The sequence below is a fragment of the Eptatretus burgeri genome, chromosome 8 (genome assembly GCF_056783735.1).
Source record: "Eptatretus burgeri isolate ZD-2024b chromosome 8, Ebu_testis_v1, whole genome shotgun sequence".
Classification (NCBI taxonomy): Eukaryota; Metazoa; Chordata; class Myxini; order Myxiniformes; family Myxinidae; genus Eptatretus; species Eptatretus burgeri.
In genome coordinates this window covers 6,013,328-6,040,773 of record NC_140968.1, presented here as the reverse complement: position 1 = coordinate 6,040,773, position 27,446 = coordinate 6,013,328, and the positions used below count along the sequence as shown (strand labels likewise).

The 27,446-nt window shown below is 49.8% G+C and overlaps 1 long non-coding RNA gene across 1 annotated transcript in view; it reads right to left on the bottom strand.

The window, feature by feature from the left end:
- LOC147021000 (uncharacterized) overlaps positions 1 to 26,742 on the bottom strand; it is a 57,743-nt gene extending 31,001 nt beyond the window's left edge. Inside the window, exon 1 of the long non-coding RNA XR_015060698.1 lies at positions 26,316 to 26,742. This is a non-coding gene — a long non-coding RNA (uncharacterized LOC147021000). The remainder of the gene's footprint in view (positions 1 to 26,315) is intronic.
- Between the last annotated feature and the right edge of the window lie 704 nt (positions 26,743 to 27,446).

Below are 27,446 nucleotides of genomic sequence, written 5' to 3'. Positions count from 1 at the left end.
GGAGCGGCGATGGCGCCTCACTCCGCGGGCCTCGCGGACAGTGCCTGGCAGGGGGTGGGAAAGGGGACCCCCTTGGTCGCACTATCTCAGCGCGGGGGGAAACAGGAGGGGGTTGCTGATGCTCGGGGTATAGAGGATCTTTATTATCCCTGGTGTGCGTCTCCACCTCGGCCAGGTCGCGCTGCCGGCCTCCCTCGGGCGTGCAGCTCCCGGCACCGACGCGAGCACCCCCTCGTCTGCCTTCGCCGTTGCCGCCTCTCCGCCTCTGGACTTTCCACCCTGGACTCCTCTTTGGGCTCTCCTCGTTGGACTCTCCGATCGACTCTCCCCTTCGCGACTCTCTTCAGCTTCTCCAGTTACTGCAGGCTTCGGGCTCCAGACTTCCACACCCTCTGACTCTTTCTCGTTCTCCTTTTCCTGACTGACGAACACCGTCCTTTTATCCCCCCCGTAGCTTCGCCTTTGACCCCCTCCCTTTGACCTTTCACCCCGCTCCCCATTGGCCCGAGAAAAAGTGGGCGTGAAGGCTTTTTGATCCACAAATTTGCATATATCGATCGTTCTGGAGGCGGGGCCAAATCGCCCCTCGCTCACCGATTGGACGGCAAAAAGTGGGCGTGTGTCGTTTTTGATCCGTTTTTGAAGCACAAAATCCGTGATTTTGTACACGCTGTTCGACGCGCGTTCTGCATGAGTCCAACACCGGTACCCACAGCGGGGCAAGAACGGTGGCGATGCTACGGTTGCGAGGTGTGACGGGAAGGTCGTGGCGGTTGTGGTGAAGCGGCGTTGTGGTTGGTGGTTGATGTTGTGGTTGTGATCATGGCGGTTGGTCCAAAATAAAGATAGTAAAAGAAAAACGGCTATCCTGAAGAGTCGCAGCTCGCATAAATGTATTCCCACTAGACAACGGGTTTGGGGCTAACTACACATATACTTGCCGAGATACCTCACCTAAGGGACCTGAATGGTGGTTTGCGAATTTGGTAACCACAACACTACCCCCTCCCCTTTTTACAGACTCGTCCCGAGTCGTCAAATTTTCGTGTGCCATCATGTGTAGTTTTCCCCTAGTACATTTTACCTACGGATCCCTGAGTGCGACATTCATGGTATTCGTGTCCCCAAAATAAATAACCTGAGGGCTGCGTAACTATCTAAACAAACTCACTCATACGGACGACTTAAATAAAATTGCCGGCGCTAAGACAAACATGCCGGGGGCGCACTCATATGTACAGTACATCTTAACCTTAACTTACAAATTTTACACTAAACCATGGCCCAGGATCATTGAACTCTGCAAAAAGAAAGCAGTTAGCAGGGAGCCAGGCTGCCCGCATGCAGTCTCTGGCTCAAACAATGCAGGTGACAGGGAACGTGGCTGGCTGCTCACACGCAGTCCAAGGCCTTCCCTTTTGAACTGAACGCAGTGAACCACAACGGTGCATGGGCTGCACAACGCAGTCTCCGTGCCAGCTCAAGTGGCACACGCAATGAGCACAACGAATGAATGGATGAATGGATGGACGCAAAACACGGTGCACGGGCTGCCACTGCAGGCCCGTGTTGTAGCTGCCAACAGGGCAGTTCTCGCAGCTTGCAAACTGTTGCCTTGATCCTGGCGCACATGGAAATGAACAGGGGGGGGGCAAAGCAAAAATTGAACGGGGCTGGTGAACGTGGGCAGTGGGCATGGCATGGCAAAGGTGAGCAGGCAAACACAGCCCGCAGAAGAAGGCCGCTGCAGGCAAACACAGCCGGCAGATGAACTGGCCGGCACAGGCCTTGAAGAAAAACAGCCAGCAGATGAAGTGGCCGGCACAGGCCTTGCAGAAAAACAGCCAGCCGGCAGACGATCCAGCCGGCACAGGCCTTGCAGCACAGCAGCTGCAGATGAAGCTGGCCAGCCTTTGCCGTTCAGTGGAGGTTGGTGGAGGGAGTGCGGTGGTGCTGGCCACTTGGAAGGCGGGCTCGGACCTACCTACCTGTCTCCCTCCCAACCTATCGCCTTTGCCTGTCACTGTACATACCCACTCCCTTAATTTGTCGAACCCCAATTTAGCCCCAACTTATTTTTTTGTTGTTTTTATTTTTACTTCCACACTATAAATCGTCCCCTAACCCCCTTTATCGTCTTTGTTCGGCTAACCTATCCTGTCACCTAGCCTACTCCCAACCCCTACGTTCCCTTCCCGGAGGGGAATAAGGGAGAGCTAACGTCCTGTGCCGAGGCCCAACTCAAGCCTCAGAATGGCCTCCCCAGAGTTCGGCGATCTATAACCAAAGTGGGTCCAGCGGCCCACAACGAGAGCGAGGGGATGGATGGTGCGGAGGGGTACATCTCCTAATCTACCCTAACCATTTAACTGTTAAACTACCCCGGGGCTTTCAACAAGCGCCTCTCGCTTAAACTATTGGTTCTAACAACCCAGATTCCCGTCGCCTGTGTTGGTGTCCTCACAATTTCGGGCCTCGCCCCCCAATTTTCGCTCCGTGCCCTCACACGGTCTCCTGGCTGGGACACGTGGCTCCCTTTGGCAGGCACGACCCTCTGCCGAATCTCCCGCTATGGCACCCCGGGCACTACACTGCCTCCGAGCCTACCAGCTCCCTAACACCGGGGAGTGCCCATGGCACCTCCCCTGAAACGCACACGTGGCAGGCCGGCCTCCCGGGCCCCTTTCCGAGGGTCACCCGTGCCCACAACACTGCCCACGCGGCTAATGGCGCCCCGGGCCCCCGCACCAAGCAGGCGCACCCGTGCCCACTACTCTATCCCGGCCCCCCATGGGCCCTTGGCCTACCGCGGCCGACTAGCCTGGTGCCCGGGGTACCCACTCAGCGATACTCACCTTTCGCAGCCACGCTCCCAAGCCCGTCAACAGGGCTCCTGCACCCCTCCAAATGGGTTTCGAGCCTACACTCCCACCAACAACAAAACAACCTCCATTTTTCAATTTGACTAACCCCGCTAACTCACTTTACTCTGATCCCGGGGTCCCTTGGGCGGGAGTCACTCCTCCCCCCAATCACTCATCGCACCATGCATTCCCCATTCGCTCCATTCACACAGACCCGCTGGCCTCACTCACTCACCAAGCACATGCTTCCAATTCACTCACCAACAACTCTTCAACACACACACCACTGAACTCTGCCATCCTCCTAACTACCTCCCCTAACTAACTCGTGCTCCCACGTCGTCCCTTAAACTACAGCACGTTCCTTTTAACCTACGTAGCTAAGCTACGTCCCCTCTACACATCCTCAAGTCTGTCACTGTCTCCAAATAATCCCATTAATCAATTTTATTTCCCCAACCTAAATCTGGCTACAATCCCTCTAACTAATCCATTCCACGGACTCCATGAGGACTTACCCCTGCCCCATGAAGTCGGTCTAACTAAGCTAACCCTTCCCCCTAACTAGTTTCCATCCTGTGCCCCGGGGCAAGGGGGTCTTCCACCCCTTGCCCAGGAATCCTGTGTACCCGAAAGTGAGGCTTGTTCTTTTTTTTTTTTTTTTCTTGACATGCGCAGCGCCAGCGCGGCAACTCAGAGCTTGCGCACTTTGCACCTGCCCGTGACGTCATGCAGCTGCACGTGTTCCTCGTCCCTCCTTGGACGGGACCATCCGGCAGAGATACCCCTCCTGCCGGATTCCAACCCCACGTGCAGCCATGACGTCACCGTGCGCATAAAAAAAAACACAAGCCACACGTCTCGAGGGGTTCCCCACGCGAACACATGTGCTTTGCCCGTTGGAGCTTAACACACACGATCGCGTGGAGAACCCGTCCGGTCCAAATCCATTTACCTGCCTAAACTTTGTCCGTCCGCGGGATCGGCAAATCCACCGCGTGCGTTTCCGGACCGGGACTTCACTCTCGCAAGCGAGCACGTGGTGGTCTCGTGCGTTGCACAGCACGAACCTCGTGCTCGCGGCTGGGTGAACCCGGCACGGTCCTCGAAACAACTACAGCCGCTACTCGGCTTTCGTTTCTCCCATGTCGCCGTCGTCGTCGCCATTCAACCCACGCACACCTGCGTGTTACGACGCACACAGTCCACTCCATCACATTCACACCGGGAGATGCGGCTGCGTGCTCCCGCATGCCAACCGACATCTCCCTCACATACCGCTCTCTCACACACACGGTCTCCCTGGCACACAGCGACCTTGCACACGGCCGTTCACTCACGCGTGCGGGGGCACTCACCCGCGGTGCCTCACTCGCACTCCGTTCCTCATCCACACACGCGGGGGCTCTCACCCGCGGTGCCTCATCCACACACCGTGCCTCACTCATACACGCGGGGGAACTCAACCGCTGTGCCTCATCCACACACCGTGCCTCACTCACACACGCGGGGGCACACACCCGCGGTGCCTCACTCACACACACGGCGACACTCATACACGGTGCCTCATCCACACACGCGGGGGCACTCACCCGCGGTTCCTCATCCATACACCGTGTGCTGGGAAGCACGTACACCGGCACAATCGCCACCACACCACTCACACGTGGTGCCTCACTCATACTGGCCGTTTCACTCACACACACGGCCTCTCTCACACACGGTGCCTCATCCACACACGGCGTGCTGGGAAGCACGCACTCCGGCACCATCGCCACCACACCACTCACACACGGGGTCGCTTCCACACACGGGGACGCACTCACACCTTGCACCACACACACAGGGACAACCACACTGGGGATTTGTGTCCCCACAAGGGTCTCCGGGGCCTCTATACCCCCCAAGCTCTCTGTGCACCCGTCCACAGCACTCGTCCCCTCAACCTCGCAAAACACGACCGAACTCACCTGGTCGTGACTCGCCTCGAGGGGGCATACTCCCTCCCCTCGTTCCTGGAGGAGGCCATCCAGGTGCTCGCACCGGGTCCCTGCACGGTCCGCCAGCTCACCCCCATTATCCTCCACTACCTCTGTGTGTGTGTGTGCGTCACTTACCCCGTCTTCCTCGTGTAGTCTTTCCTCTATTTTTTCTATCTCCCGTGTCTCTGCCAACTCTTCACCCTTTACCTCCCTTGTCTCAACTATTATTTCCTTTGTCACGGCCTTCATGCCCGCCTGCAGGCATCGGCCCATGTTCTGCGTCTCACCCCGGAACTTTTTCATTTCCTCCTTCATGTTTGCTTCCATTCCGTTTATTTGCTTGTTCATTTCGTTTTTCATTTCATTTGTATTTGTATCCATCTTTTCGTTCATGCCTTTCATTTCGTTTGTATTTGTATCCATCGTCGTTTTTACTTCGTCCATTTGCTTGTTCATGTTCGCAATCATCTTCGCTGTCGTTTCCGCATACATTTTTGCCAGCATGGTGTATAGCTGGGTCATGTCGGGTGCGCTTGGGTGAGCCGTTTCGGCAGGGGTCGGGGAAGGGTTTTGGTGGAGAGGGGGGGGGGAGGTGTCATACACCGCGGCCGCTGCCGCACCCACCTCAGGTTCTGGGTTCAGTTGGGCGAGTCCGTGTTCCTGCACAATCAACATTTCCTGCTCGGGGATTCCATCCTGGACCATGGATTCTACATTACTACACATATACATTTCTAATACCCCCGGCTCCCGCTCGCCTTGAGACGCCATCTTGCTTCTCGTGAAGGGTTAATTTAACTCGCTCGTAATTTGGAGGGAATCGGGGGTCGCTTCTCTCACCCCTGGACCGATTCCCGTGAATTTAGCCGGAGACAGGAGAGCCCGTTTTCCTGTTCTCCAATACCAGTGCCGCGAGGAGGGCGATGAATTTGTATCGCACGACCTGACACCAGTGTTGCGGATTTCGCGCCCGCCGGCGTGCTGACGGCCACGTAACTCGAATCGCGGCACGTCGCCCACCGGACGGACAATCCAGTCGTGACCCTCTCGGACTAACGCCGGGAACCAGTCACGGGTGGACCTTTCGGTCTCACCGCGATCGAGCCAATCAGCCCCCGCGTGGGATAGGGTTGCTCGCCAAATTCGACCTACCTAAGTACCCACGCGGAGGGTAGACCGGGCGATCGCACCTCGCCGCAGGTCGACTTCGGACACGGGCCACTTAAGCGACCCGTTCCGTACTATCAGAATAACCGAGCGGTGTTATCGTCGACCTCGACGGTTCGATTAATTATCGGGCGTATTCAGCCCACTACCAACCCTTTACGTGAAGCAAGATGAGGGTTCAATGGGGGAAAAGACGAAGCGAAGCGGGAGAACAGTTCAACAATAAAGCACATTTATTCGCGGCACACGGGAAGCACACAAATACAATTCCACCAAAAGCACACAAAAAAAAGAAAACACAATTCCATTTACACAAAAAGCAAATATAAAAGTGAAAACACAGTGCAGAGCTAATACCGACTACCAGGCACACGGCAACACTTATACAATTCTACTTCACAGACGGCGCCGACAACACATACCCAAAACCAAGGAAAGAATACCCTCAAGAATGAGGCGGGCCTGAGGCCGAGACCGGGTCGCGCCTACCCGTCTGGTGATGAGACGCGGAGCGGCGATGGCTCCTCACTCCGCGGGCCTCGCGGACAGTGCCTGGCAGGGGGTGGGAAAGGGGGCCCCCTTGGTCGCACTATCTCAGCGCGGGGGGAAACAGGAGGGGGTTGCTGATGCTCGGGGTATAGAGGATCTTTATTATCCCTGGTGTGCGTCTCCACCTCGGCCAGGTCGCGCTGCCGGCCTCCCTCGGGCGTGCAGCTCCCGGCACCGACGCGAGCACCCCCTCGTCTGCCTTCGCCGTTGCCGCCTCTCCGCCTCTGGACTTTCCACCCTGGACTCCTCTTTGGGCTCTCCTCGTTGGACTCTCCGATCGACTCTCCCCTTCGCGACTCTCTTCAGCTTCTCCAGCTACTGCAGGCTTCGGGCTCCAGACTTCCACACCCTCTGACTCTTTCTCGTTCTCGTTCTCCTTTTCCTTTTCCTGCCTGACGAACACCGTCCTTTTATCCCCCCCCCCCCCGTAGCTTCGCCTTTGACCCCCTCCCTTTGACCTTTCACCCCGCTCCCCATTGGCCCGAGAAAAAGTGGGCGTGAAGGCTTTTTGATCCACAAATTTGCATATATCGATCGTTCTGGAGGCGGGGCCAAATCGCTCCTCGCTCACCGATTGGACGGCAAAAAGTGGGCGTGTGTCGTTTTTGATCCGTTTTTGAAGCACAAAATCCGTGATTTTGTTCACGCTGTTCGACGCGCGTTCTGCATGAGTCCAACACCGGTACCCACAGCGGGGCAAGAACGGTGGCGATGCTACGGTTGCGAGGTGTGACGGGAAGGTCGTGGCGGTTGTGGTGAAGCGGCGTTGTGGTTGGTGGTTGATGTTGTGGTTGTGATCATGGCGGTTGGTCCAAAATAAAGATAGTAAAAGAAAAACGGCTATCCTGAAGAGTCGCAGCTCGCATAAATGACATGTATTCCCACTAGACAACGGGTTTGGGCCTAACTACACATATACTTGCCGAGATACCTCACCTAAGGGACCTGAATGGTGGTTTGCGAATTTGGTAACCACAACAATATATATATATATATATATATATATATATATATATATATATATTGTGACGTCCACGGGACTTGAACAGTCCCGCCAACGTAGAATGAGCCGAAACGATGGAGGCGGTTTATTTATTTATAACCCAAACATGGCGGTTCTAATCGCTCTACCGCAAACGGGACGAGGAAGGTGGCACGAGTCGCTTTTCACTGAGTTGATGATGTTTATTTGTTTTTATTATTAACCAGAAATAACAAGACTCGGCAAGAAAAGGGATCCGGGGCGATTCGACGGGATGGTGTGGGATCGGGCGTGGTGAAAAACACAGACAATTCCAATGAATATACAATTCTCAAACCCTCTAAGGCGCCAAGTACACACACACACACACACACACACACACACACACACACACACACACACACACACACACACACACACACACACACACACACACACACACACACACAAAACGTAGCTACTTCTGGTGGTCAGGCTGGACCGTGGTGTGGACGCAACTGTCCCTGGATCAGCGTCAGACGAGCTGGCCTTGCTCTCGTCGGGGGGGGGGGGGCAGGAGACACCGTGGTGCTGTCGACCTCCTGGTCCTGGCCCAAGTCCGCTCACAGCCGCCAGCGAACCAGTTCTGGTGCCAAATTGCGAGCAGGAGAGGGAGGCAGGTCCGCCCACCGTTCGACCCCGTACTCCGAGTCAGCAGAAACCCAGAGCCAACCAAGGTGAGGCACGAGGCTCAGCAAGGCTCCAAGACACGATGAAGAACACGATCGAATCAGCACAACAACAAGTACGCTTCCCGCGCAACAGCCTCCACACCAAAAAAACACGATCTTTTTGTCCCGATCTTCTTCCTCTTCCTTTTCGACCCCCAACAGAACCTTTTTATCCTCCCGTCCTCGTCACTTCCAATCGAGCCGTTTATTGGCCCACCACCGTCGCCTTCTGCCAATCGTGATCACGGGGCGGAGCCATCCGCTGCACTGTCCTGTGACATCACGGCCAGTCTCCAGGGACTACTAAAAGGGATTTACGCAGACACACTTACCCTATCCCGTGTCCCTATCTAATTACGTGACAATTATCATTTCCCCCTTGAAGAAATGAACATTTACTGGACAACTTATCACCACTGAATTGCGACTTATTACATCGAGATCCTGGTAAACTCGAACAGCATGGCATACCTAATTAAACATCCTAATTACCCTTTGAATGCATACCCCCCCCCTCAAACGTAACACTGCCCCCTCCTCTGGTACCGCAGCTCCTGCAAGGTATATCACAGGCGCTACCGTACCAGCTTTAACACTTACTGACTCACACCTAATTAACCCAACGAAATAAAGTAGGAGGGGCAATGGGCAGCGAGTGGCAGCTAACTTACCTATCCTGCTTAATGTACTACCCCCTTATGGCCTTATCCTCGCCTAAACAATCATTCGTTTTTTTATTTTTTTATTTTTTTTATTTTATCACATGAGAGCACTGAGCGAAGTTGCACTCCATCTTCTGGATCATCGCTCTTGCCCAACACTCTTTCAGTGATCTGGGGAGGGGAAACAAAAGGTTCCACAAAAACACAACACTTATACTTTACATTCCTACTCTAAGCCTTAACGACACTATTCACAGGATATTTACACTTGACCGCCTCCCCCAGTGGATGCTAATAGACCCAGCGTTACTTGGGGAGCCAATTTTCAAATTTGCTTGCCCCAAAATTATGCGGACATCATGCCCTTGCTGCACATGTCAAGTTGTGCGGGATCGAGTGGGACTCATACATCTTCACAACACTCACACCATGGTCATCATCACATTTCTAGGTCATGGTCCTCATTTTAATCACGCAGGCTGAATCCCGTCATGGCCGTGGGGTGGGTTACCACAAGATGATGGGGGCATCTCAGGTGCAACCATGCCCACAGGTAAGCTTTAGTCCAACCCAGACGTTTCTCCACCCCACCCCCCTTGATTCCCACCCCCCTGGCAGCCATCAGCTCTCATCCCGTACAACACACTGGAAGGGGTCTCACTGGCTCCTCTGGCCTTCCTGGGTCGCCAAGGTCCTACCCGCCTTGGTCGCCCAACCAGACCCTCCCCCAGTTGCCTCCAGACACTGTCACCATTAGCCACCAGGTGGTGAATCTCCGTGAAGGGGGTCGCAATTCACGCTAAGAGTGAGCTTCAGCAATCCCTGTGGACAAGCACATCATCCCCACCCACAAAACCCACATGACTCCCCCACCCCATCGGCCTTACATATGACACCTGCATTTCTAACACTTCGCCGACCATGACCTTCCCTGTTACCACACCATGTCCATTAAAAAATCAATGTGTGCACCATACATTTCACTTCTTAACTTAAAACAACTCACACAGCACTTATCTCCCGATCCACGCACCAGCCATTGGACAGCCACCTGTGCCCGCCTTGTTACCAATCACCCACTGTCCCGATTGTCAATCCAAAACCCAGCAGAACTTACAAACCCATGCCAACCCTCCCACAACTCATCTTCCTCCACCAAAGGAGGGCACTTCGCCACAATCTCAGCAGCCGAGCATGGCCCTCTATGCTCAGCCCAATCTAGTTTTCCCGACCCCCGACAGTGATCTCCGGACCCGACCTATGAAAGGGCATCTCGGATAGACCTGGCGGTTCAGCAGGAGGATTCACCCTCTCCGAGTCTAAAAGTCTATTGGAGGGTCCCTCCATCGCCGGGTACCGGCAATATCGTTGCACGTGTCCTCTTCGCCCGCACGGGAAACAACTCCCCATAAAAGGCCCCCGTGAGTATCGGTGAAATGTCTCTTCCGGTTCCGGACCCCCTCGGCCATAATCGAATTGCTCTATTGGCTGGGCTGGACCCCGCCGCTTTGGCGCACTAACTATCGGATTACCCTTTATCAAACTTGACAGTTTCTGGCAAATTTCCTGAAACATTTGGGTAATGCCAATTTCTCCCAGCCCCCCTCCCTGATCCTGAATCTCCGCCTGTCGGATCGTCACCGATGGCCTCTCGGGCACCCGACCCGGCCGACTTTACGAGGCCAGCCTGGCCGCACACTCGGCCGCTCGGTGCACGGTGGGTGGATCCTGTAGCTCCACTAGCGCTCGGACCTCAGGGTCAGGAAGAGCAGCTAAAAATTTCTCGAGTGCCAGTCTGTCCCATGCCTCCACTGTTATGTCCCGATATGCGATCCTGACTGATTGGTAAATGTCCTGTGCCAGCTCCTGCACTGTCTCACCCGGCTTTAATCTGCGGTGCTGGAGCTGGGCCCGCACCAGATCACAGTTTGCCGCGAACCCAAACCGACGGCTCAACGCCTCGCAGATGTGGGAGCTGGTCAACATCCCCTCCGCGATCACGTTTCACACATCTGCGGCTGGTCCCCGCAACGTTGCCACCAAATTCCCTGTACGTTCCCGCTCATTCCACCCGTTTAGTCGGGAAATGCACTCAAATTGCGTCAGAAAAGCTTCAACACTCCCTGACCCGTCGAAATTTACCAGGGGGATCACTTTTACGGTGGCCCGCTTCTCAGTTTCTCCCTTGTCCGAATCCGGCCCAGGGATCAAACACCCATTGTGGCTGCGTATCCAATTTCGGAGCCCACTGTGGCCAAAGACGTTTTGTGGTGAGGGTCTCATGGGTCAATTTTGCCTCCTGTTCCAAACGTTGAATGGACCGATTCACCTCTTCCCGCAGGATCTTCTGGGCCCGCACAACCTCCTCCAAGGCTCCGTCACGAGTTTGTAGCTGCTCCTCAACCAACCCGGACACTCTACTTACAAAAGACGGCTCTACCAGGCCTTTATCCAAGACTTCATCTTGGCTCATAATTTTATCTTGTTCGTCCAAACGAGCCTCCAATCCTTTTACCTCCTCTGCAAATTCATCCTTTGCTTCGTCAGCTCTCCCCACTCTTCTACTTGCAGCTGCATACGAGCATCCACACAGGCACGATGACGTTCCAGGCTTTCATCCACTTTATCAACCCGAATGTTCGTTGCATCAATTTTATCTACCAATTTTTTCCGTATATTTTCCCTCTCCAATGTAATTTCTACCTTTGTTTCCTCCAATCTATCCTCGAATTTGCTTTGTATTTCTCCCAATTTAACATCCACACACTCCTGCATCTCAGTTTTCATTTTCTGTCTTTGATCTGTCATTGATCTGTCATTTCTGCCCTCTGTGTCACGAATTGATCTGTCATTTCTGCCCCCTGTGCCGTAATTTTTGCCATTTGTGCCGTCATTTCTGCCCTCTGTGTCACGAATTGATTTGCCATTTGTACCGTCATGTCCGCTATTAAACGTTCCAACAGTGTCTGGATCGTCATCGCACCGGTTTCCGGCGCTGCCGGCCCCGTTACGGGCAATGAAGCACGGTCCACGCTCGGAATGGGGGAGGTTCCAACCCTACCCCCGTCTCTCCCTTCTTCCCCCGACTCGCTGCCAGACACGTGGCCTTCCTCCTCAAACATCTGCACATCCGCCATGGTGCAGATGTCCCATTTGCCGCCAATTAAATTTAATTTGAAAACTCGCCAAAATTTTCCCGCGCTCGCGCGCTTTTCTGCAGTAATTTTTATATTCCAATTCGTGGCGAGATTTTAATCTTGGTATATTCTCCCGATACCAAATATAATTTAGAGGGGTTCGAACATCCAACACCCTGACACCAATGTGACGTCCACGGGACTTGAACAGTCCCGCCAACGTGGAATGAGCCGAAACGATGGAGGCGGTTTATTTATTTATAACCCAAACATGGCGGTTCTAATCGCTCTACCGCAAACGGGACGAGGAAGGTGGCACGAGTCACTTTTCACTGAGTTGATGATGTTTATTTGTTTTTATTATTAACCAGAAATAACAAGACTCGGCAAGAAAAGGGATCTGGGGCGATTCGACGGGATGGTGTGGGATCGGGCGTGGGGAAAATCACAGACAATTCCAATGAATATACAATTCTCAAACCCTCTAAGGCACCAAGTACACACACACACACACACACACACACACACACACACACACACACACACACACACACACACACACACACACACACACACACACACACACACACACACAAAACGTAGCTACTTCTGGTGGTCAGGCTGGACCGTGGTGTGGACGCAACTGTCCCTGGATCAGCGTCGGACGAGCTGGTCTTGCTCTCGTCAACGGGGGGGGGGGGGGGGGGCAGGAGAAACCGTGGTGCTGTCGACCTCCTGGTCATGGCCCAAGTCCGCTCACAGCCGCCAGGGAACCAGTTCTGGCGCCAAATTGCGAGCAGGAGAGGGAGGCAGGTCCGCCCGCCGTTCGACCCCGTACTCCGAGTCAGCAGAACCCCAGAGCCAACCAAGGTGAGGCACGAGGCTCAGCAAGGCTCCAAGACACGATGAAGAACACGATCGAATCAGCACAACAAGTACGCTTCCCGCGCAACAGCCTCCACACCAAAAAAACACGATCTTTTTGTCCCGATCTTCTTCCTCTTCCTTTTCGACCCCCAACAGAACCTTTTTATCCTCCCGTCCTCGTCACTTCCAATCGAGCCGTTTATTGGCCCACCACCGTCGCCTTCTGCCAATCGTGATCACGGGGCGGAGCCATCCGCTGCACTGTCCTGTGACATCACGGCCAGCCTCCAGGGACTACTAAAAGGGGTTTACGCAGACACACTTACCCTATCCCGTGTCCCTATCTAATTACGTGACAATTATTTCCCCCTTGAAGAAATGAACATTTACTAGACAACTTATCACCACTGAATTGCTACTTATTACATCGAGATCCTGGTAAACTCGAACAACATGGCATACCTAATTAAACATCCGAATTACCCTTTGAATGCATACCCCCCCTCAAACGTAACAATATCTATATATGTATATATATGTATATATATGTATATATGTATATGTATGTATATATGTATATATATATATATATATATGTATATATATGTATATGTATGTATATATGTATATATATATATATATAAGCCTCTTCCACAAGCCTCGACTTGGCATACAAAAAAACTATAAAAAACAACAACCCTGTAGCATCCACTGATGCTTGTGACTTTTGGTACTGCCCTCGTATAACACTTTCTTTGTCATTGCTTTTATTGCTAGGGCAAAAGCAGCAAAGTAAGTTTGCAGGGAATGGATTGGAGATGAACCCAATTAGTTGAAAATGCAAGGGATTTATTCTGTACAAGAATCAAGAAGATATGCAGTGGCCTGCAAAGTATTCACCCCCACCCCCCTCCAAGGTTTTCACATTTTGATGCCACCTGAGCTTCTTTCATGATGCTTTCAAATCAAACTTACGATGAAGAGCCTTCACAAACCGCTCCAAAGTGATTAAGCTATAAAATGCAGATAAAATGTGAACAACTTTGATTCACAGAGAAAATCAGATGATTCGCAGTTACAAAAGTATTCAAACCCTTCGCATAATTAACCCTAAATCACTTCAGGAGCAAATCATTTGTTTGAACGGTTACAAAAGAAGTGTCATGGGTTTCCCCTGTATGTAATCAATGGTTTGACTTAAAAATTAAGCTCCCCCACTTATCTAAGGAGTTTTAAGGTGCAACTCAATTATCAAACCAACAAGGCAAACATGAAGAACCAAGGAGCTTTCCAAAGAAGTCAAACAAAGTGATGGAGAAGCACCGTTCAGGAGAGGGTTATAAGAAGATTTAAAGTCACTCATTATCCCTTTGAGTACAGCGAAATCGAACATTAAGAAGTGGAAGACGTATCATATCACCCAGACGCAACCGAGATCAGGTCGCCCATCCAAACTCAGCAGCCGGGCAAGCACGAAACTGGTTTGGGATGTCACTGTAAATCCAACAATGATTTTGAAAGATCTGCAAGGCTCTAAGTCCGAGATGGGGGTCAATGTTCATCAATCAAAAATACCCTGTTCCCTTCACAAAGCTGGCATCCATGTAGATATGGCAAGAAAGAAGCCACTACTGAAAAAGACACATCCAAAACCTCAAATGGAGTTTGCAAAAAGAAATGCCAATGATGCTGCAGGCATATAGAGTAACGCTTTGTGGTCAGACGAGACGAAAATTGAACTTTTTGGCCTAAATTCAAAACGCTACGTCTGGTGCAAGCTGAACACTGCACATCACCCAGTCAACACCATCCCTAATGTCAAGCATGGTAATGGCAGCATCGGGTTATGGGGCTGATTTTCATCAGCATCAGATCTCTTGTCAGGATATATTGATAGAAGGTACAATGGATGGTGCACAGTACAGGAGAATCATTAATGAAAACCTGCTGCTCCACCCACCCCTCTCCCCACCGGGGGAAGCACCAAACATACACCGCTTGATCACTGAAAGTCCCATTATGTCATATATTTACATCAATTTGATAAGAAACTGGAAGTTTTTATTTTGATGTTGACCATGCCTCGGGACCATACCCTGTGCAGAGCGTTGGTGCTGCATTAACAGTCTCCTTGGCTGTTGGGCACAATCCTGGATGGGTCGCTACTCCAACACAGGATACCAGCATGTTGGTACTCATTTTGCCGACCTCGGAAGGATGACGGGCAGAGTCAACCCCACCTGGTATTAATTCAACAGCCAAGTGGGATTTGAACTCAGGATCCTTGGATCCCAGGCCCACCACCCTAACCATTAAGCCAACACCAGGCATACGTTGACCTTCCGCCTGTGAAAATAATGTGATGCAGCAAATTTTGGTGAAATTGTCCCAGGGGTTTGGGAATATATAAGGAACAAACAAACAATCCACTCACTCATGTGTGTGTGTATATATATATATATATATATATATATATATATATATATATATATATATATATATATATATATATATATATATATATATATATATATATATATATATATATATATATATACATATATATATATACATATATATATATATATACATATATATATATACATATATATATATATATATATATATATATATATATATATATATATATATATATATATCTATTGTCATGTCAGAGGTCCAGCGAATGCAGACTCTCTTTGCTGTAGGTCTGAAGACCTCCATGAATGACTGAAACGATGTTTGAATTTCCACTATACTGCATTCATTTAATTTGTACTCCTCCAAGGATCACCCAATACAAACCAAAACTGGCGGTTGGTCGCGCACGCACGAAGGCAAAAGGCAGCAAGACGTTTCTTGATAATAAAAATGTTTATTATAAAAGCAATATGGGGAGGGGAAGACAAGACATTAATAAATAAATAAATTTGGCAAACCAGGCGGTCAAACACAAGCAACTGGGAAATCATGCACACTTATATACAAGGGAAATAAAACTATAACCAACTAAGGTGCTAAACTACCGGATTCAAGCCAGATACAAAGGGAGCAGGTGGGGACTTGTGCACGCATGAGCTGGTCTTGCTCCAGAACAACCATGGTCATGAACGTTGGTGTGGCACAGGGCCGGAGGTGTCACACATGGCAGGAGAGGAGAGGATGGGGCGATGGTGGGGAGATGGCATCTGGATCTCTTGGTAGTCCTTTTCTTCTAGATCGACGAAGTAGAGAGAGAGAGCCGAGATTTCTTCTTCAATACAACTCCAATCTCGCCGCACACACGCGTAGACACAGCTTTTATCACCCTTCAGTCCACCTTTTCAAGCATGCAGCGAGTGCCGCTTGCTATCAATGGGCAGCGCAGTCTACCAGGCCATACCTTCCCTCAAGCATGAGTCTCTGGAAAACGATGCTCCCCTCTTCAGTGCTCCGTAGCTCACTTCACCGCTGTGGCCTGTAGTCTCGTGGCCAAACGGCCCTGATGTTATCTATTTAAATGCCTTACGCTTCAAGTCCTCCACCAGGCCTTGCCTTTACATGATACTATCTTCCCCTATTCTGCCACATAAATGAGGGTCACTACCCCCTCAGTGCACATATTACATACGACTTACCTCTGACAGATCCCCAATACAGGAGTAATTCTAGCCTACTCAAAGACATGGTCCATACTATTCTAAGTACATTCTTTCTGTGGATCCACCCCCTTTCCAAGTATATATATATATATATATATATATATATATATATATATATATATATATATATATATATATATATACATACATATATATATATATATATATATACATACATATATAATAGCAGTTTACCAACCCTTTGGGTCGATGGAGTATGTTTCTTATTTTCTGGAATTAAGAATATGCTGTAAATAAAACCTGATGGATGTTTGTGTGGTGTAACTTTTTGCATTGCACAACATGAAAATGTTAACCCTCTTTTTTAATTGATTCAAAACATAAACATGCATGGATCCCAGGCTATCCTAGGAAAGGGTTGAGGTTGGGAATCCCAGAAAATTAATGAGGCAGGGAATCCCAGGATGCTACTTTTATGAAAGACCCACCTCCTCCAGGAAAGTAATACCCCCTCCCTTGATCTGGTGTGGGTCAGTAAAGCACTTCTTGCACTATGCCATGTGTACAGAGACACATTGCAAGTCATCTCCACAGCAGACTCATAATATCTTCTTCCCCCACCATCACCGGGTGGCGCTATATGGAACTCATTTCACTTGATGACAAATATCGTGTTTTTCCATTTTATTATATACCAGCAGAGTACCAGCTAACAGCCCTACGGGTGATCTTGTTCCAAGCATGCAACACGTTCTTCTGGCACATACCTTGATTTGGGTGGTGTATAGGCAATTGAGAGCTGCTTCAATCTCTACTAAAAAGAAATAAATAACCTGGGTTACGTGAATGAAGCAAAAACCATACCTTCCGCAAATACAGTGCCTATAGAAAGTCTACAACCCCTTTCAATATTTTCACCTTTTGTTTCCTTGTCGCCTGCAATAAAATTTCATTCGATCAGACTTTTTCCTCCTTTATTTACACATCGTAACCCACAACTTCCAAGTGAAAAACAAATTCCACGTTCATTAGAAAATACAAAACTGGAATATCTTGGTTGGATAAGTGTCCGTTGACTCTCGATTTGGGGATAAGTGTCCCTGAGTTAATACTTGGTGGAAGCACCTTTGACAGCGATTACAGCTGTGAGTCTGTTCGGATAGGTCTCCCCCAACTTTGCACACCTTGATTGGGCAATATTTGCCCATTCTTCTGGACAAAACTGTTCATGCTCAGTCAAGTTTTAGGTAGCTTGAGCATTGATGGGTGGTTGTGTGCATGTGTAAGGAGTGCTGTTGGTGGGGGTCTCGTCAAGGGGTGTTGTGTGGTTGTTGTGTGATTTTAACCAAGCCTATGGTCCTACCCTGAGGGCTGAGGAGAAGAAAAAAAATAAGTATATATATATATATATATATATATATATATATATATATATATATATATATATATATATATATATATATATATATATATATATATATATACACACACATACCAAAAAAAAAATACAAAAACTACGAAAACTTAAAATATGTCGATAAATAAAAAAAAACACAAAAACACAAAAATATACACATATTGTTGCAGCCACGGGTACCGAGACACCAGCTTGTCACTCAGAGGGATTAATCCCCGGTTGTCCTCGGTAAGAGCCAGACCTCGGGTCACCGCTCACAATTAACGTTGTGGTATGGTTAGTCCGTGAGATAGACAAAAATTCAGTATCAAATTTGGGCCAAAAGGAGACCTTACTTTTTTGGTGAGAAATAACCTATATTTCACGAAAATGTTTGCTGGCCCATCATCCATGTTCGTTTTTAGGCGTTATCCCCTAGGGGGCGCTCTTTGAGGGTCAAACTAACCGATTTTTTTTTTACTTTGCAGGTTTGCAATGTAAAATGTATATATTATCTCTAACTGTCAAGATCAATTTGTGTTTTGATGACAATAATATGGTGTAATTGCGTTATATATGTAATTTATTTAATGATAATGAACTCCTTTTTCAATCTTCAAACGCGTTTTTCTCCAATATCTTTAAAATCAACGAGACCGACTTTGCAGAAGTTCGACTGGAGCCCATACTAGTCGGCATTTTCTCGATTTGCAAACTGAAATGGGAAGAGGCAAGTCTGTGCCAAATAAAAGTGCCGTTGATTGCAGTCAGCATAGAAAATGTCACGCCGACATCACAATATGTTAAAGCATACTGCCGCTGTCCAATATTATTATTATTATTATTATTATTATTATTATTATTATTATTTATTGACCACCATCACATACAGAGGGTAAAGCATGAAAGTATACACATCTTAGATATATAGTAGTAGTCCATTAATATAAACTGAATTTAGTAGTGTTCATGGAGCTGTATGCTATAAGTCAAGATGGAAAATTTTACTTTTGTTAAGAATCAATAGTCATAAATCTGTTTAAGAACTTTGTGGCAAAATTTTGTAACGGAAGACGGATCGCTGTTCATTTAATTATAGTTGTAACGGAAGAGCTATCATGGACTGCATGATGAGTCGGGAGATTTTCGTCTCGAAAACTTCAAATGATTTTATTAACGAGATGCTTTCTGTGGAGCACAAGGTCCAGTCTAATTGCGAGATCCATATCTTACATTGTCGAAATGTCATCCCGCCATCTCAATGAAGATTGTTATTATTAAAGTGGTTTATTGTCTGAACGTTCAGCTCTTTGCACAAATCGAAAATAATTTGACCGTGTTGGTTTGATCTTGTGTCTGGGTTTCTTGTGTAATAACCGTTTTGCGAGTTAAAACGTTCAAGGTTTGGTATTCGTGCATTAAGGTCGCCCATAATAAATACCTTTTCTTCGTTAATGCATTTTTCATGTATGGTACTAAAAACATTGAGTTGAAAGTATGGGGAATCCGACAGGGGGATATAACAGGCTCCAAATATATGATTCGGAACGCACGACAGACGAAACCAGAATTGATCTTTCTCTTTTTTTGACACTGTAGACTTGTGGCCAAAAGTCATTAGCCACAAGTACCCCGAAAATACAATGTTCACTACTACGTTTCATTGGTAATTACATACAACATAGTGGGAGGCAATGATAACAGCTGTCTGATTCTGAACTTTGCACTTATTCTTCCCCACTGTCAGATTCTTCCTCTGAAGTATAGCCATCGGTAAGGTTGTCCTCTATGTCATCTGTCATATTGGTACAGTCTTTCAGCCTACACTCGTCTGTGCACTTCAAGCCATTGACCATACATTCGCAGGTTGGGAGTTCACAAACACGGTGGCATTTGCATGACATGAACTATAGTACTACTTGTGGTGCAGGTGGACTACTCATCCACAGAACATCCAGATTGCCGTCGTCTACAACGATCCAGCCATACCCAGGCTCAGGAGTTGGCACATCAGGACTGGCCTCCAAGCTCCGTCGCCAGACTGCACACTGATAGTTTGCTCGATGTGCATGTTGTTCCAGGCAGTCCTTGCATGGAGGTAGTTGTCCAGACTCGACTCCCCCCTTCTTCGCTCGCCACATGCTGAACCTCAGGGCATTCACGCCCGTCTCGGGAGTCCTGGCTGCATATAGGCGACAGGTGAATGACTCCAGTGCCGACAACATGTCAATTGTGAGGGACCAGGTTTCGCCTAGAGCTGCGAAAGTATCATGGAACACCTTTTCCTTGCACATCAGCTTGAAGCCTTTGATTTTTGCCTACACCAGAAAAGGCACTGACCGTATCGCATCCAGTATATGCATGTAGACCAGTCAAGGCCAGACAAACTTCACCCCCCATCATTTCTTCCATTTTGTCAATGCGAAGTATCCTGTTCCTGCCCTTTGCAGTGACGCGCATGTATAGCCTGCACGGTATCCTCCTGCAGAATGCCAGACACAAGATCAAGACATCAGTGTCTTCTGACACTATGACGACTGACTTGAATTTGGATTTCCCGGCATGAGCTGCATGCAACAATAGCCGCGTATCAGCTTCTTCCTGGTTTGAAGCAAGTTGCTGAACATCCAATGTGACTCCATCCTCTGTAATCCTGAAGCACTTGCTACCATGTCACGAACAGCTCCTTCCCACCAAGTTTGTTCTGTTTATTCTGCCAGTCCTGAGCGAAGAAGTGGGTAAGGTTTTCCTTGCTAGCAGAACATGCCAACAAACGCCTCCAGTTCTTTATTCTATGTGTTGGGATGATAACCGAAAACAGGACTCCTTGAGATGAACCACGCTTTACTCGTTCTGCATTCTTGATGGAGAAATCCCGATAGACATCGAAGACTACGTCTATGCGTTTGCTGCCTGGGTAGGTTTGCAAGACAGTTTGGAACAGCTCCTCGGAAACTTCTGCAAATGTTCGATTGTCACCACTCATCTTATGGACCAGGGCCATGCCGTCAATGATAGAAGCACTTGGTAACGCAACGTCATTTGCAGGAGAGATATCCTTATATATATATTGTTGTGGTTGACGAAATTCGCAAACCACCATTCAGGTCCCTTAGGTGAGATATCTCTGTAAGTATATGTGTAGTTAGGCCCAAACCCGTTGTTTAGAGGGAATAAATGTCATTCATTCGGGCTGCGACCCTTCTAGATAGCCGTTTTTCTTTTACTATCTTTATTTTGGACCAGCCGCCATTACTACCATTACTACCACCACCAACCACGTCTCAACAGCCATCACACAAAAACCACCAGCCGCAACGCCGCTTCACAACAACAGCCACGACCCTTGCCGTCACATCTCGCTCTCGCAACCATCGCATCACCGCCATTCCCGCGCCGCTTGTGGACACCGATCCTGGACTCGTGCAGGGCGCGCGCCGAGCGGCGGCTGCAAAAACACCAGCCTTTCCGAAGAAATCGGATCAAAAACGATTCACGCCCACTTCTGTTCCGTCCTATCAGCGAGCGTGGGGCGATTTGGCCCCGCCTCCAGGTGCGTCGGAGTATAATCGCAATATGCAGATTCGCGGATCAAAATTCATTCACGCCCACTTTTCCTCTGTCCAATGGGGAGCCAGCCAGAGGTGAAGGGTCGAAGGTGAAGGAGCGAAGCCCCGGGGGCTATAAAGGGCCACGTTCGCTCGCCGAAAAGGCAGTCAGTCAAGGAGAGTTGAGAAGAGAAGAGTCAGAGAAAGCAGTTGGACGGAGCTGAGAAGAGTGGAGAGTGGGAGAGTTGGAGAGGTGGCGGCGGCGAAGGCAGTCGAGAGGGCGCTCGTGTCAGAGTCGGGGAGCTGCGGAGAGGGGAGGCCGGTAACGCGACCGAGGTCGCGGTGGAGACGCTCGTCGCGGGACCCAAGCCAGCGAGATATCCTCATTCCCCCGAGCATCAACAACCCCCTCCTGTTTCCCCCCGCGCTGAGATAGTGTGAGAAGGGGGCCCCGTTCCCACCCCATTTCCAAGCAGTGCCAGCGAGGCCCGCGGAGTCGGGGCGCCACCGCCATTTTGCGGCTCATCACCAGACGGGTAGGCTCGACGCGGTCTCGGCCCCAGGCCCGTCTGCCCCCCCTCATCGTTGAGGGTGGTCCCTTTTTCTTTTGCTTTGAGTATATGTGTTGTCGGCGCCGTCTGTGAAGTAAAACTGTATAAGTGTTGCCGTGTGCTCGGTAGTCGGTAGTAGATCTGCATTGTGTTTCTCTTTTACATTTGCTTTTTGTGCAGAATTGTCGTGTCACTTTTACATTTGCTTTTTGTGCAGAATTGTCGTGTCACTTTTACATTTGCTTTTGGTGTATAATTGTATATGTGTGCTTTCCGTTTGCCGCGGAATAAATGTGCTTTATGTTGAACTGTTTCTCCCGTTTCGCTTCGTCTTTTCTTTTATTGAATCTCCATCTTACTTCACGTAAAGGGTTGGTCATGGGCTAAAATGCCCGATAATTAATCGAACCGTCGAGGTTGACGATAACACCGCTCGGTTATCCCGATAGTACGGAACGGGTCGCTTAAAGTGGCCCGTGTCCGAAGTCGACCTGCGGCGAGGTGCGATCGCCCGGTCTACCCTCCGTGTGGGTTCTTTGGAAGGTCGAATTTGGCGAGCAACCCTATCCCACGCGGGGGGGCCGATTGGCACGATCGTGGTGAGGCCGAAAGGCCCACCCGTGACTAGTTCCCGGCGTTAGTCCGAGAGGGTCACGACGGGATTGTCCGTCCGGTGGGCGACGTGCCGCGATTCGAGTTACGTGGCCGCTCGCACGCCGGCGGGCGTGAATCCGCAACACTGGTGTTAGGTCGTGAGATACAAACTCATCCCCCTCCTCGCGACACTGGTGTCGGAGAACGGGACAACGGGCTCTCCTGTCTCCAGCTAAATTCACGGGAATCGGTCCAGGGGTGAGAGGAGCGACCCCCGATTCCCTCCAAATTACGAGTGATTCAAATTAACCCTTAACGAGAAATAAGATGGCGTCTCAAGGCGAGCGGGAGCCGGGGGTATTAGAAATGTATATGTGTAGTAATGTAGGATCCATGGTCCAGGATGAAATCCCCGTGCAGGAAATGTTGGTTGTGCAGGAACACGAACTCCCCCAACTGAACCCAGAGCCCGAAATAGGTGCGGCGGCGGCCACGGTGTATGACACCTCCCCACCCCCCCTCCGCCAAAACCCCCTGATCCTTGCCGAAACGGCTCACCCAAGCGCACCCGACATGGCCCAGCTATGCGCCATGCTGGCGGCAATGACAGCGAGGATGGATACAAACACAAATGAAATGAAAAACGAAATAAAAGGCATGAACGAAAAAAATGGATGCGAATACACAACAAATGAACGAAAAGATGGATACAAACACAAATGAAATGAAAAACGAAATAAAAGGCATGAACGAAAAAAATGGATGCGAATACACAACAAATGAACGAAAAGATGGATACAAACACAAATGAAATGAAAAACGAAATAAAAGGCATGAACGAAAAGATGGATGCGAATACACAGCAAATGAAGGAAGAAATGAAAGGGCTGCGGGGTGAGACGCGGAACATGGGCCGAAGCCTGCAGGCGGGCATGAAGGCAGTAACCGGGGAGCTCAAAATGGCGACGCCACGTGTGGGAGCGAACGAGCTGGGAGGGAGTGCAACGGCTGTCGGGCCCGCGGTGGAGGCGGGTAAGAAAAAAATAATTCGGGGGACGTGTTGGGCAAGGGTCGTGACGGAAAAAGTGACGGTAACCGAGAGGGACAAACTAATTGGGGTGATGGAGACGTGCACGAGGGAGATAACAAGGGAAGAGACGGAAATAATAGTTGAGACAAGGGAGGTAAAGGGTGAAGAGGTGACTGAGTTGGCAGAGACACGGGAGATGGGAACGATAGAGGGAAGACTGCACGATGAAGACGGGGTAAGTGACGCACACACACACACGGAGGTAGTGGAGGATAATGGGGGTGAGCTCGCGGACTGGGTGGAGGCCCGGTGCGAGCAGCTGGATGGCCTCCTCCAGGAACGAGGGGAGGGAGTATGCCCCCTTGAGGCGAGTCACGACCAGGTGGGTTCGGTCGTGCTTTGCGAGGTCGAGGGGAGGAGTGCTGTGGACAGGTGCACGGAGAGCTTGGGGGGTATAGAGGCCCCGGAGACTCTTGTGGGGACACGAATCCCCAGTGTGGTTGTCCCTGTGTGTGTGGTGCAAGGTGTGAATGCGTCCCCGTGTGTGGATGAAACCGCCAGTATGGATGAGACACCGCGGGCGAGTGCCCCCGCGTGTGTGAGTGAGACACCGCGGGCGAGTTCCCCCGCGTGTGTGAGTGAGACACCGCGGGCGAGTGCCCCTGCGTGTGTGAGTGAGGCACGGTGTGTGAGTGAGACACCGCGGGCGAGTGCCCCCGCGTGTGTGAGTGGTGTAGTGGAAAGTGTGCCAAAGGGCGTGCTTCCCAGCATGCCGTGTGTGGATGAGGCACCGTGTGTGAGTGTCGCCGTGTGTGTGAGTGAAACGGCCAGTATGAGTGAGGCACCGCGGGCGAGTGCCCCCGCGTGTGTGAGTAGTATGGTTTGTGTGAGGGAAATGGCACGAGTGAGTGAAAGGCCGCGAGTGAGTGGAGCCACATGTGCAAGGGAAATGGCATGCGTGAGTGAGCGGCCGAGTGTGAGAGAGACAGTGTGTGCAAGGTCGCTGTGTGTGAGGGAGATGTCGGTGGGCATGTGTGAACATGCAGCCGCGTCTCCCGGGGTGAATGTAATGGAATGGAGTGTGAGCGTCGTAACACGAGTAACACGTAACGAGTGCTTTTTGTGCAGAATTGTCGTGTCACTTTTACATTTGCTTTTTGTGCAGAATTGTCGTGTCACTTTTACATTTGCTTTTGGTGTATAATTGTATATGTGTGCTTTCCGTTTGCCGCGGAATAAATGTGCTTTATGTTGAACTGTTTCTCCCGTTTCGCTTCGTCTTTTCTTTTATTGAATCTCCATCTTACTTCACGTAAAGGGTTGGTTGTGGGCTAAAACGCCCGATAATTAATCGAACCGTCGAGGTTGACGATAACACCGCTCGGTTATCCTGATAGTACGGAACGGGTCGCTTAAAGTGGCCCGTGTCCGAAGTCGACCTGCGGCGAGGTGCGATCGCCCGGTCTACCCTCCGTGTGGGTACTTAGGTAGGTCGAATTTGGCGAGCAACCCTATCCCACGCGGGGGGCCGATTGGCACGATCGTGGTGAGGCCGAAAGGCCCACCCGTGACTAGTTCCCGGCGTTAGTCCGAGAGGGTCACGACGGGATTGTCCGTCCGGTGGGCGACGTGCCGCGATTCGAGTTACGTGGCCGCTCGCACGCCGGCGGGCGCGAATCCGCAACAATATATTGATATCAACTCGCTCTCGCCAGCTTCCAATTTCCGACAATATTTCTACTTACAAACTTGCAAGAATATTAGAAAGATGTTTATATTTTGGTATGAAACAAACTTGACAAAACGGATATTAGCTGCGTGCAGTGAAATAAGAGAAAAATCGCATTTAAACGTTTGAAATTCCATTCATTTGCAATTAATTTCCACTCTAAATTTAAGGATTTATCGACTTTATAATAGGAAATCACCTCAGTCGAGCATTGGATAAGATGCAGGATATGAATGGATGCAAAATACCGCGAAAAAAGGAATTGTTATTTTTACACCCCACTAGCGCCCCCGAGCGGATTATCGCGAAAAAACGAACCTGCATGAAGGGCCAGCAAGCGATTTCCGAAACTAAACATCGTGACCCACCAAAAAAAATGACATGCCGCTTTGCCCCTCGTTTGATACCGATCTCTGAAATTTGGGGGTCCAGCTCACGGACTAGGTGGGTTGTTTTAAAACCACAAACGCCACCCAGTCAACCACGAGTTTGAATGTCCACCGTCTAATTGTTCCGTTTAACTGGAGGTCACGTAGTTACCTGAGCGGGGAGTGCGCCCTTGGCAGAACACCAATGTTATCTTGATTAGATTTTAATTATGGCGGCGGAGCGTTTTAAGCGCTGGTTCGTGCCGACGATTTTTTGCTCAAATCTGTGGTAATTACCTCCCAGTCTATCTCGGTTCGGATAATGCCAGACCAATAGAAGGAAAGGACAAACACGGACAGGTTGGAAATCGACAAATAATTTATTGATAATAAAATAAATAAATAAATAAAAAGAACTTTTTATTGTCTGAGGTAAATAAAGAATGAATTTCAAAGCAAAATCAATCAAAATGCCAGGAAAGAGACAGAGCAGATGCTTATCGGGGGTTGACTTACAGATAGACAAGGGCACCCAGCAGATCATTCAGGGGGAGGGAGGGAGAATCGTCTCGCTCACCAGAAAATCGTCCGTGAAGCAAAAACGTTCTGAAATGCGTGCGTGTCACGTCCGTCGCAAACACCCAGCTTTGTCGTACAGCCTTTCGCGGGGCAGCCTTGAACGCTAGCCCACACCCGCTTCTTGCTCGCTTCTCTCTCGTGCCTCTTTCGTTCACGCTTTTTTATTATCCCAGAACGTATCTCTTTCTCTTCAGAACGCATCACTTTCGCTTTTTCCTCTCCACTCTCAAAGCGTATCTCCTCACAGAACGTCTCTCTCGCTTCAGAACGTCCCCCTTTCGCCTTTTCCTCACAGAACGTCTTTTTGTATCTTCGAGGCGTCTCCGCGGGGTGCCGTCCGCCCCAAGCTCACCCCACCCCACTGGGGCACGGTTACCATGACGACCCGTGCGCTCTCAAAAAAAGGCGGGCGTCGGAGCTCGCGAAGGAATGTTGCTGAGGAAAAACGAGGGCGGGCCCTGTCCGCCCCAAGCTCACCCCACCCCACTTGGGCACGGTTACCATGACGATCCCTGCGCTCTCAAAAAAGGTGGGCGTTGGAGCTCGCAAAAGAATGCTGCTGAGGGAAAATGAGGGCAGGCTTCAGAGCTCGTGAAAGAAATGTGTGTGAACGTGTCTGTCGTAAAGAAAAAAGCTTCCCACAAGAGAGGGGATCTATCCTTTACCCTTCTCAACGCATCATATTTAAAATCCCATTAGACAGGGGATGGGGCTAATCTGAACATGTATTTAAGGAAATAACTGCCTGAGGACCTGGATGTGTGGATGCATTCATCAGACCGGATTCTGAAATCCGTAACAATATATATAAATGTTTTTTTTTTGCATTTTCTTCTTTGGATCTTGTATTGCTAAGTTAGTGTGGTGGTGATGGCGCACAGGCATGATGGGCTGAATGGACTCCACCTGCGTCTGCTTTCCTTGTGTGTCCTTGTGCAAGTTGTGTGGGGAGTGTTGATCGACAGCAATATTCAAGTCATGCCACAGATTTTTGATTGGCTTGAGGTCGGGCTCTGACTTGGCCACTCAAGGTCATTTATCTTTTTGTTCTTAAGCCACTCCAGTCTAGCAGCTTTGGCTGCGTACTTCGGGTCATTGTCATGCTGAAAGGTGAACTTCCCTCCCAATT